The sequence below is a fragment of the Triturus cristatus genome, chromosome 7 (assembly GCF_964204655.1).
Source record: "Triturus cristatus chromosome 7, aTriCri1.1, whole genome shotgun sequence".
NCBI lineage: Eukaryota > Metazoa > Chordata > Amphibia > Caudata > Salamandridae > Triturus > Triturus cristatus.
Window position 1 is genome coordinate 159,693,541 of NC_140590.1, and position 13,814 is coordinate 159,707,354.

General features: G+C 45.8%; 1 protein-coding gene and 1 long non-coding RNA gene across 2 annotated transcripts in view; both read left to right on the plus strand.

Moving 5' to 3' along the window:
• Positions 1-13,814, plus strand: part of LOC146809104 (leucine-rich repeat-containing protein Bf66946-like) — a 125,936-nt gene that overhangs the window by 38,560 nt on the left and 73,562 nt on the right. The window lies entirely within an intron of this gene.
• LOC146809105 (uncharacterized) overlaps positions 6,492-13,814 on the plus strand; it is a 44,359-nt gene continuing 37,036 nt past the window's right edge. Inside the window, exon 1 of the long non-coding RNA XR_014966324.1 lies at positions 6,492-6,756. This is a non-coding gene — a long non-coding RNA (uncharacterized LOC146809105). The remainder of the gene's footprint in view (positions 6,757-13,814) is intronic.

Consider the following 13,814-nt stretch of genomic DNA (forward strand, 5'->3'; position numbering starts at 1 on the left):
AGCCTGCATGAGTGTGATGTCATGGAATGTTGGGAGTGTGTGCATGCTTTGAAAGAGTGATCAGTTAGATTGAATGGGGCTGAGCAGCAGGATGCTGCTCCCGGTGGGGCACCTTGTACCAACTTACTTGAACAATAAATCTACCTAACTACATCCCTGGCTCCTGGTCTACCTATGACGACAGTACCTTTCTTCAGTTACAAAACCATCCAACTAAACTAAAAAGAAGCCAAGGTAAAGGTCAGCAACAAAGTCCCACAAGGGTAGGGCACTCAACTTGTGGCTAGCAGAATTCTTCCCAGGTCCTCTAGCAGCTAACAAAACAGGTCGGGCAGTGACCCAGCCTCCAACTCCTGATCTGGTGTTGGAGCTTCATCCTATTCTCCCCTTGGAGCAGGGGTGATGGGTGACACAGCCTTCGCCCTGCAGAATCTGCCCTGATCTGCTCATTACTCTGATCTGGTCTGTGCAAATCTGTGATGGACCCAGTCTCTTTCTGAGAGCGATGTGCAGTCCGTAAGTGGCCCCCGCAACCTCCAATCTCCCGGTGGTGACCTCAGCACAGTACTCTGACCATAGAGCTCCTGGAAGAGGAGAGGCCGAGGGGGTAACTTCACGTACCTTGCAGGGGGGGCCCCCTCATGTTTTGTAACGCCAGTGAGTCTGTGCTCTAGTTGACACATCTGATGTTGTCCATGCCATGTATGTTGTGGTCATTATACTAAACCAGTGGTAATCAAATAATTGCTGAAAAGACATCCAGCACATTGCGACTCTATTACCCTTACATTAATCAAGGATACCAAAGCTATGCCTTTGGCACCAAGCAGGATCTCCTAAGATTTAACATACTGCCTCTCAGCCATACTCCCGTGAGCACCTGTATCCATCAGGACAAGAACTTTCATCCCATTGATTCCTGCCTTTACCCCAAATCCCATGGTGTCCATAGCCCCTAGGTTGAGCATGAAGGGGCCCTCTTGGGTCTCCATGCCCATTGTCACTGCAACTGCTATAATGGGGATCCGGCAGTCTCTTTTATAGTCCCTTCCTTGTGACACCCACCATAAGTTAACACTTGGGGCATTTTGGAATCTTACTTTTACCCTCTGACCTCGTGTTGTTTACTTGGATCTCAGCTGCTGAGAGTTTTTCTCTTCCTTTTGGCTTTGACCTGAGCTGCTCTAGCCCTTTGTTAACCTGGGTAGCTTACCACTTGTCAGCCATCACTGAAAGTTTATTTGGGTCTTTCTCTATCAATTTAGACAGGTATTAAATAAGTGGGGTGGAGAACTCCTCATGTTTTTCTCTGTTGTTGTCAACTGATAAAGGGTATGAAAATCCTTGGTCTCTATCCCTCTTACCCGTTCAAACCAATCGTGTAACACACCAAGAGTAAAAAAATAAAACAAGTTTCAAACAGAAACACCATCCATACTCTTGCTTCCTTTAAATCCCTGAAGGTACTCAGCTGGGTTCACCGAAAATCATCTGATCAAAAACTTCTTTGTTAGCTCATAATTCAGAGGATCAACTGTATGTATTCTCCCAATCACTTTTGTATCTTTTATGTGCAAGTGACTCATTACTGCAGCTACCTTAGACACATCATTTGAAGGCTGCCTGCACAAACAATCTCAAAACTCACAAACAATATCCTTACCCTCCATATACATTGGCAAAAGCTGCTTTTTACAGGCATGCCTGCTAGGATGAATGTGAACCTACTTTCCCAGGTATCTGTTTCTGTTGGTATTCTGAGTTTCTCTTTATCTACCCTTTATATCTATCCTTTTCTTTTTCTTGCCATCCTTTCTCCCTTTCTTTCCCTTCTTCCTTTCCTTCCCTCTTAGTCCCTTTTCCTTTTGTCAATTGGCCCATTCCCCCTGTCTCTCCAGTCATCTTTCCTCTTTTTCTTGGTGAGCTAATATCAACTTCTCCCTCTTCCACGCTCTGCCTTTACTTATTTCTCATCCATTCCTAAGCTTCCTGGAGCACTAACTGCAGGAAAGTGCAGCATGTTATTCTTTATATTTGCAGGGTAATGCATCCAGGAGTCTTGGACAGGTGTACTAATGAAATCAGTGGTGGTGGTGCGGGGGTGGGGGTTAGAATGTCTTGGCAAACAACAAAAAACCTGATTTGGGGCATTATTGGGGTGAGTCTGAAGAAAACCTGTGTTAAGGGACTTCAAAAGTGTCACATTACATCAATCCCTTCTTGGGGTCCTACTATAGTCCCTCCCCCAAAGTCCATAATAGTTTCTTCCCTACTGCTTAGTTTCTCTAATTGGTGCTAAACATATCCCATAATGATCTCCCTATCCTTGTTCTTGGGATCCTTACACTCTCTGTCAAGGTCTCCTCCCACCAACCTTGGTCTTGCCATGTCAGGGTCTTATTACATTTAATAAGTGCTAACGTTTGATTGGGAACATGTAGAAATGTCATGTTTGGTCTCAAAATAATTGTAATTTAAAATCCTCTTTAATGGTAAAGTTGAATTTTAAGTCACAATTCTGAAAAGGCCATTTTTTAGAAAGTTGGCATTTTCTTCTCCTAACCGTTTGGTGCCGGCAGCCTCTGTAGAGGGTCACATGACTGTGAATAGTTAGCATTTGGCCTTTCTGTATTCCTCCCAGACAGTAAGAGAAAGGGAGACTAGGTCCTCTTAGGATGGGTGGGGCGGAGCTGTTCCATGCCCCACTTATATTTTAAAGGGCTGCCTCCAACACCTTCATAGAGGAACTTGACACCAGCCTTTTGTCACCCTAGACCACTTGGAGCCTGGGCAGGGAAAGAAAGGAAATTTCCAGAACCAAATGTGAGGATAACCTCAAAATTCCTCCCACTTCAAATGATGGCACCAGGTGTATAAATTGGACTCTCAGACTAACTCTTAAGTACACTCCTGGAGCTGGGGAGGACCCTCAAAAGGGCTGCCTTGTACTTCAGTGGACTGCTCTCCGGCTTGAGGCCTGCCTTGCCGCTTGTTGGACTTGGCCCTCTCTGCAAGGTCACCCCCAAACGTTTTGCTTTCACTACTCCTGTTTCCCTGAATTGATTTTTGTTGGCCTTAGGATCCTGCACACTTTACTACTGCTAAACAGCGATACTGTGCTGGTGCTCTCTTCTTTAACCATGGTGAAATTGGCTTACACCCAAGTGGCATATTCAATTTGTTTGTAAGTCCCTAGTAAAGTTGTACTAGGTGCACCCAGGGCCTGTGAAAGAAAAGCTACTAGTGGGCATGCAGTACTAGTTGTGCCACCCTCTTAAGTACCCCCTTGAAACCTGTCTCATGCCTGCCATTACAGTCTATATATGCAGCTTTAAACTGTCAATTTGACTTGGCCAAATAAACCCCTTGTGAGGCCTAAAACTCCCTTTTTAATACATATAAGGCACCTTCACAGCTCACAGGGCAGGGTGCATTGTAAATAAAAAAGTTGGGCATGTACTTTTAAGGTTCACATGTCCTGGTAGTAAAAAACTCACAAATTTGTTTTTCGCTACTGTGAGTTCTACCTCTCCAATAGGATAACATTGGGTTACCTTACTACATTTATTAAGTGGTAACTGTTTATTGGGAGCAGGTATGAAATTCATGTTTGGTGTTTGAGGAATTGCAATTTAAAATCCTCTTTAACAGTAAAGTCAGATTTTAAGTAAAATTCTGAAAATGCCACTTTTAGAAACTTGGCATTTTCTTGTCCTAACCATTTGGTACCTGCAGCCTGTTCCTGGATCACATGACTGGGTGTAGTTAGCAGTTGCCGTTTGTGTTTTCCCCCCAGAAGGCAAGACAAAGGGGAGAGTAGGTAGTGTCAGGATGGGTGGGGCGGAGATTTTCCAGGCCCCACTTATATTTGAATGGGCTACCTCCAGCACCTTCACAAAGGAACTTGACACCAGCCTTTTGACACCCTTTACCACTTGGAGCCTGGGCAGAGAAAGGAAGGAGAATTTCAGAACCAGATGTGGGGATAGCCTAGAAATTCCTTCCACTTCTAAGGATGGCACAAGGTAGAAATGTTGGACCCTCAGTCTAACTCTTCAGTACTCTTCGGACCTGGGGTCACAATAGTGGGTCTGGGTGTTGGCAAGATGGGCCATCTCTGGCAGGATGGGGGCAGAGTTGTCACCCACCACATTTGCATTTCAAACGCAATGGCTCAGCTCACACACAAATGACTTCACACAGGCCTATTGTGCCCCCAGACAGAATGGGACATGGGCAGGGTGGCAGCAAATTCCATTAACCTATGTAGGGGGAAATTCCAGACATTTCTCCCACTCAAAGTGGACACCATGTATAAAATGATGACCCTCAGACCCACTCTTCAGTATAATGCTGTACCTATGGATACTACAGAAGGTTGGCCTAAATTATCTGCTGCCTCACAATTAAATGGGGGCATTTAATTGTTTTCAACTGCATTAAAATAAACATACGTGATGATTAGTAAGTAATCTCTGACCACTCTTTTACTCAAGGAATATCAAACCACATGTTTATTATTATTATTATTATTGAGAACTGCTTGCTCTACTTTATTTAAACAGAAGAAGGTCGACCTGCTGCCTGGCTGCTTGAGGCCCTACCTGCTTGCTGATTAGGAAGGCTGGACCTGTTCCCTCAATATCAGGCTGAAGTTACACCAAGGGCCAGCTGACTGACCTCCTGTTCTGAGGCACAGTGACACAACAAGCTTCAGATGCCAGTCTGCAACTGCCTAGCTGACCTGCTGCAATTGGACCTGCCTGGACCACCAACTGGACCTGCATGAGCCCTACTGGCCTCTGCTGGCCTCTGTTGGAGTAAGTTCCTGACCCCCAAGAGGCGCCTCTCTGGGCCTGGGCTTTGGTGTGGAATCACTTGAGTGTCTCCATGAAGGAAATTAACAATCCTGAAGAATTTTGGGGCATATTATCAAGACACCTAACGCCGCTTTTCCGGCACATAGCCCCGGAAAAGCAGCGAGTTTTTAAACTCACTATTAACAAGGACTCTCTAACAAGCTGTAGTGTGAGTTTCCTTGAGTTAGCTGCATTTTTTTTTCTACTTTGCATGTCAGCGATATTTATCGCTAATGACATGCAAAGTAGGCGTTCCTCACCGAATCCATCGCCAAAAGCAATATCGTTTTATTAACAACGCGGGTCAAGTGATAAAAAAAGCTGCGCTAACCGCGTTTATCACTGTGATCTAATGTCAGGTAAAATCCTGATTTAGCTAGCTTTTTAATGGGAGGTGGATTGACAGAATAAGTCCACACATCCATATTCGCAAGCTTTTCATTAGCGTGTGAAATCATCGCCGGATTTCACACGCTAATGATGATTATCGCCGTGTATCGCTGGAATTGACATCGCCTGTGAGCTAAACATTATAAATACGCCGCTAACACGGCGGTGTAAACCAACGATACACGGCGGTAATCAAACACGTGCTAAGCGCGTTTCGCTATAATTATCGCTTGTGCTTGTTAATATGCCCCTTAGCTCTTTGTGAGCTTGAACAGACAAGTTCATGCCAAGATCTTTCTGCCTGTGCCGACCACAAAGCTCTGGTAAACCGGACTCTTCGCTCTACAGCGACAGCCAGCTATGACCGCCAATGTGAGATCTACACTTCATGATCCAGCATCAACAGCCCGCAGTGACCACCAATGTAAATCTCCAGAAATGATGACCTACAACAACCAACAGGATCTTCGCTCTAAAGTGACAACTGTCCGCAACATCAGGCCTTCCCTTCTTGCTACAGTGAAAACAATCTATGACATTCTCCCTGCTCCTCACAGCCTTTTCCACCTCGAATAGGAACTCTTCATACTAGAATTAGAAGTTAACTTTTTCAGCGGGAACAACTTGGTCCCTGTATCTGGCCCACGCTCTATTGCAGTCAGCATGAACTTGTGGCTTTCATCTAGTCTTGCATGACTAGATAACTGCGTGTGTCGCTTTGTGCTTTTAGATATTATACATACCTTAAATCTTTGAAACTGCATATCTCTGGTACTATTTCGGTATCAAATAATTTATTCAATTTTTCTAAATTGGTGTGGGATTTTTCTTGTGGTGTATTTTCACTTTATTACTGTTTGTGTGCTTCATAAATACTTAAAAAGTGCCTCTAAGTTAAACCTGACTGCTTTTGTGCCGCGCAACCAGAAGTTTGAGAATAGGTTAATTTAGTACGTCTGTGGTTCACCTTGACAAGGATTGTGGTTGTTGTTCGAATAGAGTAGAAGCCCTTTTTGACAAGGTCACCACCATTTTTAGGTCTCGCCTAGGCAGCGCTTGCGCTGTCTCGTTGAGACATGCAGTATATACTATAGTAGGGAAGTTTCATTTAAGCTCCTCCCACTCTCCGCCCATCTTTTGGATTGGCTTACATCCTAAATACTGCATTCTGATTGGTTTTCAGCTTCCTAGTCCCTCCCCATGACGGCCATGTCGTCATTTGTGTCCTTCCACGGCTATCAGGCCCTTTACTGCACAGACTATTTTTCTTTGCTCCGGTTTAAATGTGCCTTTCTTTTTTTTTTTACTTCTTTGCAAGCTTGTTTCATTTTCGCGTTACGCGCTACGCAAATTCCTCCCGTCCCTCCCTCCCTCCCCCTCCCGCAGTCTGTCTGCGTTGCGGAGGGATCGTGCTCCGAGCTCTGGAGTTACACCGGCTACCAGCCGCGCCTACTTCCTGGAGATAACTGCAACGAAGGCGGCCATCTTTGAAGGGCAGGGTTGGAAGGTAATGGAAAGCTAATTGCATTGTCAGGTAAAGCAAACGGAAGAAAATGCGTTGTTTTTTTAATTTCAATGGTATTCTTGCAATATCTTCTTTAATTCGTAAAAAGAATGTTTCAAAATATTTACAAATATAATGCACTAGGGGCAATTACGTATTACTCAAAAAGTTTTTCGAGCTAGTCTAGAATTATTTTCAGCATTTTGTTCATTAGGTACAACGGGTGTCAGATTGCTCCGATTACACTTAGATACCGGTTTAGCAAATCCAAAACGGCCGCCTGATGGCACATTCCGGGGCAGGAGGCGCGTCCTTGAGCACCTAACTGGTATGCTATTGGCGTATAGGATGGCGGAAGCGGTGCTGGACCCGCCCTAGAGGCTCCCTCCTACGCTAGTTGTGTGGCAGACATGGTTTCATTTTCGTGTTCTGCCTCAGGCAATTTCTTCCCGTCCCTTCCCCCCTGCAGTCCCATGCCTTCTTGCTCCTCCCCTGCAGTCCGCAATTGGTTAAAGCGAGCATTGTGGTTAAAATGGGCGGTGGGCACACTGGTGTATTGCAGGCTGGATGCTGCATTTAGTAAGGAAGAAATATAAATCGGCGGCTCGCAATGCGACTTTATTTGCTCTGTAGTAATGGTTTCATTTTCACGTTACGCGCGAAGCAATTTCATCCCGTTCCCCCCCCCCCCTCCTCCCGCAGTCCGGTGCCTTCTCGCCCCCCCCCCCTCCTTAGTCCGGTGCCTTCTCGCTCCCCGTACATTAAATGCGCGAAGAATCAAACATTCACAGGAGAGGGTAAGAGAGTTTGTCTAGGCTTGTTTACTAATATGCAGTCATACTGCAGATTGTGATCAAAGTATGGCATTTCTGACTGACACGCGATCCGTGCTTGACACAACCGCACAACACTGCACACTAAGATCATGGCCACAAGTACTGTGTGAGATGACGAGGGCAGACGACTGGTTCCAAAGGGCGCCGATGGCAGTGTTTGCAGAAGCCCACGAAGTAGCCAGGTTTCATATAATAATGAGTCAGTGAAGAAGACAGCTCTTTCGATCGCCTAGCTTTTGTATTTATGGTTCACAAAAGACAGACATGCTGAACATATCTCATGAAAGATTCGTGGAGATGCTTGTGCTTGCTGAACGAGAAGCTGCTGACAAAAACGGTTTTGTCGACCGTATGTGGGGTCGGCGGCAAGGGCGGCTCATTTTTCAAGAACACCACCCTTGATATAAAACACGGGCCCTTGGCTATACAGCAATTTTAAAAATAATTTTTTTTCTTGCTGGATTAGACTGGCAGCCGTGTGACACTGACAGCCAGCTAATGTATACTAATGCTCACAAGAGAAAACTCGAACCGCGCAGTGACATGAGAGAGTGATGTTTATAACGAAAAGTATCACTGTGCAGAAGGCTGCAAGCTATGTGTTTGTTTAGGAAACAATATTTTGATTCCCATCACCTTCCCGTGGCAGAATTTGTCATTCGAGAGTGACATGTCGGTAATTGATAATGAGTGTGAAAGAAAACATGACATCCGCGAAAAAGAGTGAGGCAGGCAGGAATCGAGAGGTAGAAAGATTCCATGTTTGGGTCGAAAATAATTGATACAAGAAGGGCGTTGTAGCGAGATCAACGCTGCCATAAAACAGTGACATAACTGCAGCATAATGTTCAATTGTGACACACATGAGTTGTGGCTGGATGGTGCGTTTCTCTGAATTAGCAGATAAAACCGCTTTAAATTCTGAGCACTGCCAAGAGGTTATGGTACTCTGGTATGTACATATTCAAAAGCTGATTGGCCATCTCTTTACCCTTTAAACAAAAAGGTATTGTATTGACATGCAACGCTATGCACGGCATGAAGTCCAAAAAGCGCGCATGCTCTGCTAAACTCTTTAAGTATGGAAGAAGTGTTTAATAGCCTCGGCAGTTTACTATCTGCTAACACTCTTGACAGACTGTGGACTCGGTGGTCCATTTTATTTGAATATATTCTCATTTCAACCCTGACCTTGGTATGAATCTCAGAAACGGGAAAATGTCTAAAACTGGGAATAGGGTGTTCATTCGTTTTCAGGTTACAGTAGGCTGGAATGGCCCGTGGTTTCATTTACAGCACGTTTTAAGACCAGTGCCATCATCTAGCAGTCTGTTCTTTTTTTTGTCAGACTATTGGCACTCAGCTGGCGGAAAGAACACAATAGCGGAGAGGAGGAGAAAGTACAAAATGCTGAAATGTAACTGCAGGGAGAAAAAAGTATATCATAATAAATATTCATAAGCTGCATTGCTAAATACATATAAGGTTCCAAAGGCGAGACCGATGCATTGCAAATGCTTGTTTGCATTGTAAATGATGTAATTTCGACATGCACAGGGTCCCTGCTAACCAGGTCCCCAGTGCCAGATCACTTTCCCAAAACTGTAAACTTGTTCTCCCCAAATGACAAAACCTTTACCATCCTCTGTAAGTCCATAGTAAGTGGTACCCATGATACCTTGGGCCTGAGGTACTTAGGAGGGTTCCTAAGGGCTGCAGCACGAATTGTGCCACCCTAAGGGACCCCTCAACAAACACATGCAAGACTGCCATTGCGGGCTGCATGTTTTGGCGCAGACAAAAGTGAAAACATGACATAACACACCTTTGTGTGCTATGCCCTTTAACACTGCATGTAATATTTATAAGACGCTCATACAGCAGGCCTGACAGCACTAAGGCAGGGTGCTTAATACTACATTTGCTGTGTTCCTGTGCTCGTCAGTCCTATTGCAGCCAGTACAAGTGACCAGGAAAGCCATCTTAAAACATCTGCTGGACACTGGTAAAAATGGGTTCCCCAGCTACATGATGGCTTTACGGAAGACAGGGATGTGTGGTATCATGCATCTCATATTAATAAACCCACACTAATGCTAGTGATGGATTTAATAATACATACACCCAGAGGTGCCCTCTGTAAACATAACAACCCCTTGGTGTGTTGGCTGACTGATTTCTTCCAGCTTGCCACCAGAGACGAGTGTTTCATCCCCAAGGGTGAGAGTCTTTGCTTTCAGGAGGTCAGAAATAAAACCTGCTCAGAAAAGAGTGTTTACACCCCCTCCCACAGGATGACCTGCTGATTAGCATTCTAAAGCAGGGGCGTTTCTAAGAAGCTTCCGCCTTTGAAATGCCAGTCTGGCTCCCCTCAAAAGGAGAGGAAGTTGCCCCCCTCCCCATCCAGGTCGCTCTTGGTACCTGGAGAGGTGGGAAAATAAGCTAGTCAGGTAGGCGTGCCACCCCTGAGTTGGGCTAAACTGAGATGGGCATGACTTTCCAAAAGTAGCCATCTTTGTGATAGCATACTTAGGAATTCTGGAACAGGGTTGTGCCCACTTTCCACAGGAAGTGGTCATATAAGGGGCATAGTGACCCAAGGGGTCAGTAGCCTATCGGCTACAACCCTACACTCCCCTAACGATTCTAAATTCAGTACTTAGGGAAACACCTTGCAACAGAAAAGGAGATCCTGCCAATCTCAAAGATGAAGAAGGACATGAAGAGTCTCTTCCTATAAGAACTGAAGACCCAGCAACTGACCAGCCCTGCTGGCCTGCGTGCTGACTTCAATAATTGTGCTGAATCACCAATGCCCGGGAGACCTTCCAGCACTTCACTCAGCCAAGTCCTCACGAGAAGTAGTGAACCTGCCATCCTGCAGACAACCAAAGGCTCCTGTGAGGACTTTGTGACTGCAGGAACTCTCCAACCTCGCCTGCAGCCTCTGCACGCAGGCCCTATCCACCATGAATGCTCCCAGTAAGAAAAACAGAGACCTAAAGACAGCTTTGCACCCCACTGCCCTGGACAATTGAGAAAAGAATGAAAGGTGTCCCTACATCCCCCTGTATCGTGACGCCTGAGCCCCCCTGTTGGTTCAGCCAACTGACCTCCCATGCCGAGCCTGCAGCCTCTTTACGCAAAGATTCCCCATAGAGTAACATTGGGCACCTGGCGCTGTTTTGCACCTCTACACCGGGCAGCCCTAGTGTCACTGGTGGTGTTTTGCTGGTGTTGCCTTGGACCTTGCCCACCACTCACCTTAACTCCTGAAGTTTGGTTCCATAACTGGCTGTACTGTACCTGAATGCCACATTGACTTTTCCTCCCATAGGAAGATATTGCAGCTTCTAAAAATTGCACAAAGTGTCGACTTTTTGAACTTAAAATAAATTCTATTTCCAAACTTACTTACCTGAATTATTTGCTTCTGATGCCTAAACATATATAAAGATACTTGTTATTTTTATAAAATTGGTATGGATCTCCTTCTTGAGTCCCAAGTCTCATTTATTGACCAGTGTGTATTTTCAGATGTGATAAGCCTAAGGCTGCTCGACAACATTACCCCTTAGAGGAGCACCATAGGATTCCCATAGCAAGCCCCCTGCCCACTCATAAGGGAATCCCTGGACTCTTTACATAATATATCTTATTTTGAAATATCATATAAAGAACCAGCTTCCTACATTGGTGGTGCAGGGGTGGGATACAAGGCTTGACATCTGCTGTACCACTTGGTTAATAAGTTATTCCACTAAGGATTCCAAAATTGTCATTAGCTATAATGTGTTTGTTCGATTTCGAGTTTTATTTAAATTGTTTTAAGCTAGCTGTTAGGGCCTTGTGTTAAGTCCCACAGTAAAACTGTTTAGAATTTAAACTAGTGGTAAAGTCAGTTAGGCCTTTAGAAAGTACTTATCATTTTTTGTAAGTTCTTAAGAAGTTCCCAACTACTTTAAAACTATGTCTGATGAAGGGCCTTCCCAGGAGTTCAAACTGGTACCCCATCAGCACCTTAGGTTGCCCAAACGTAAGAAGGTCTGCAAAGCATAGAAACTTGCCATGGGGCCTAGACTCACAAAAGCCCATCTGCATCAGTTGCTGGCAGAAAATGACAGGACTCTAGTAAAGAATCCCCCACTGGCCACTGGGGAAGAAGATGAGAACCCAGAGGTGGATGATGTTGACACTGACTCCACTACTACCACTTCAGAAAGCAACTCTATCGGGAGCACTCCTAGTAGTGTCCCAGAAGAGATGGACACTGAAGATGCAGATCTTCAGAAACTAGCCAACAGGATAGCCTTAGAGTCTAAACTCCAGACTATAGAAAAGGAATGAGCTGAGATGGGCCTAGTACCCATCTCTGGTGGCGGCAAAATCATAAACAGGGAGAAGGATGAAGCTATTGACCTTAAATCCCCAAAGGGATTATCCCAAAATACTCAGATTACAAAATGTCTTTGAGGAAGTCGAAAGGATGCAGGCCACCCAAGAAGAGAAGGAAAAGGATGGTCCTTAGGGCCACAGACCCTGAGCTGCAGCACCCTGAGGAGGAGGAGAAGGGCAGCTTGTTCACAGGATAGGAGACTCCTGCCAGGGCAGGGAGCAATGTGTCCTCCCACAGCTTTCCCCAAAGGAATGTTTAGACAGGAAGGCTGAAAGGGAGTTCAGGCTGCAGCTGGCCAAACTCAGAAAGCAGCAGCAAAGAGAGAGACAGCCAAAGAGGAGGCTGCTGCAAAGAGGGCTGCAGAGCAAGCCGCTGCAAGGATGCCGACAGAGGAGGCTGCTGGCCAAAGGGACTTGGAGGAGAGGCAACTGTCCCTAGAGAAAGAGAAGGCCAATACTGAGGGGCCTTGTCTGAAAGGAAACTGGTATTGGCCCATGAAGAGAGCCTTAATGGGCTGACCCTTAAAGCAACAGAAGCCTCAGAGTGCATCAGAAATGGTGGCAGTGATATTCCATTGCCCAATAGAGACAGGAGGGTGCACCTTCCCAAGGACCTGGTTCCTAACTTTATTGCAGAGGATGATATTAACGACTGGTTTCAAGCCTATGAGGTTACCTTGGAGGTGCACAGTGTCCCTGAAGAGGACTTGGGAGACAGTCTCTAGAGGCACATTCCCAGTGAAGGAAGGGATGCACTGCTGGCCATAGGGAACAGAGACAGGACTAGGTATCCACTCATGAAGGACACACTTGCCAGAAGATATAGTCTCACTCCTGAGAAGTATAGGCAGACATTTAGGGACAGCCGGAAGATACCTTGGCCACTAGTCCTGGGTGGATTTTGTGGATTACTTTTGCAGGGCAGTAATGTGAATGATCACAAGGGTCTGTACAATGTGATTGCCAGGGAGCTAGTGCTTAATTTGTGCCAATGGATTTGGGTGCTCAGCACCGGCCCTTATTTCACGGGTCGGGTCTATACGATTTTTCTCCCCTGGGCAATAGGCCCAGTAATTATTAAAAATAAGTTCCTGTTTTCTTCCTTTTGTTGCCTGGTATATCCTCACAGAAAGGCCCACCCTGGTCCAGGCGTATCATGTCATGGAGACGACTACAGATTAAAGTTTGGTTTCGGTTGGGAGCGGTGGGATTATTTTCAGTGCGGCAAGCAGCCTTGATTGACATTACAGGAGTGGTTTGTATGAGCAGCAGGAGTAGCGAGACGCCCTCCTAGCCAGGCTTCTGATGTCACAGCAAAAGTGGGCCAGCTCATGGCCCCATCTCTGGCCAAAGCAGAGGTATGTATGTTGGTGTGGGTGAGGTTCTTAGGAGATGCAGCTGCACAATGCTGTTGACTGGTCTCTCCTCCACTACTATGGCATCGACCATTGGGACCCTACCCTATCCACTGCAGAGGGTGAAAGGTTGGGAACGGCAGTCCTGGGCAAATCAGTCATGACATTTGTGTCTCCTCGGACCTCCAGGGAGCTGTTTTGCTGATTAAAGCCCTCTAGTTTTTTTGTGGTGTCCAATTCCAACTCATGAAGGACGCAAGCAACTCTGCTGTGGCTGAACCATTTGTTGTTTTTGTATTTTTTCCATATTGTTGGGGCTACGGAGCTTGGGGCCAGTCGATCAACTGCCTCTGCTTTGCTCAATCTCAAGAGTTTCCCCTCTTCCTGGGAGAGCCAGTACCCTCCTCTTGGTATCCATACTATTCCTATCCCAGGCCCCTCACCAACCCTGCCATGAGGTTACCTATGCTTTCTC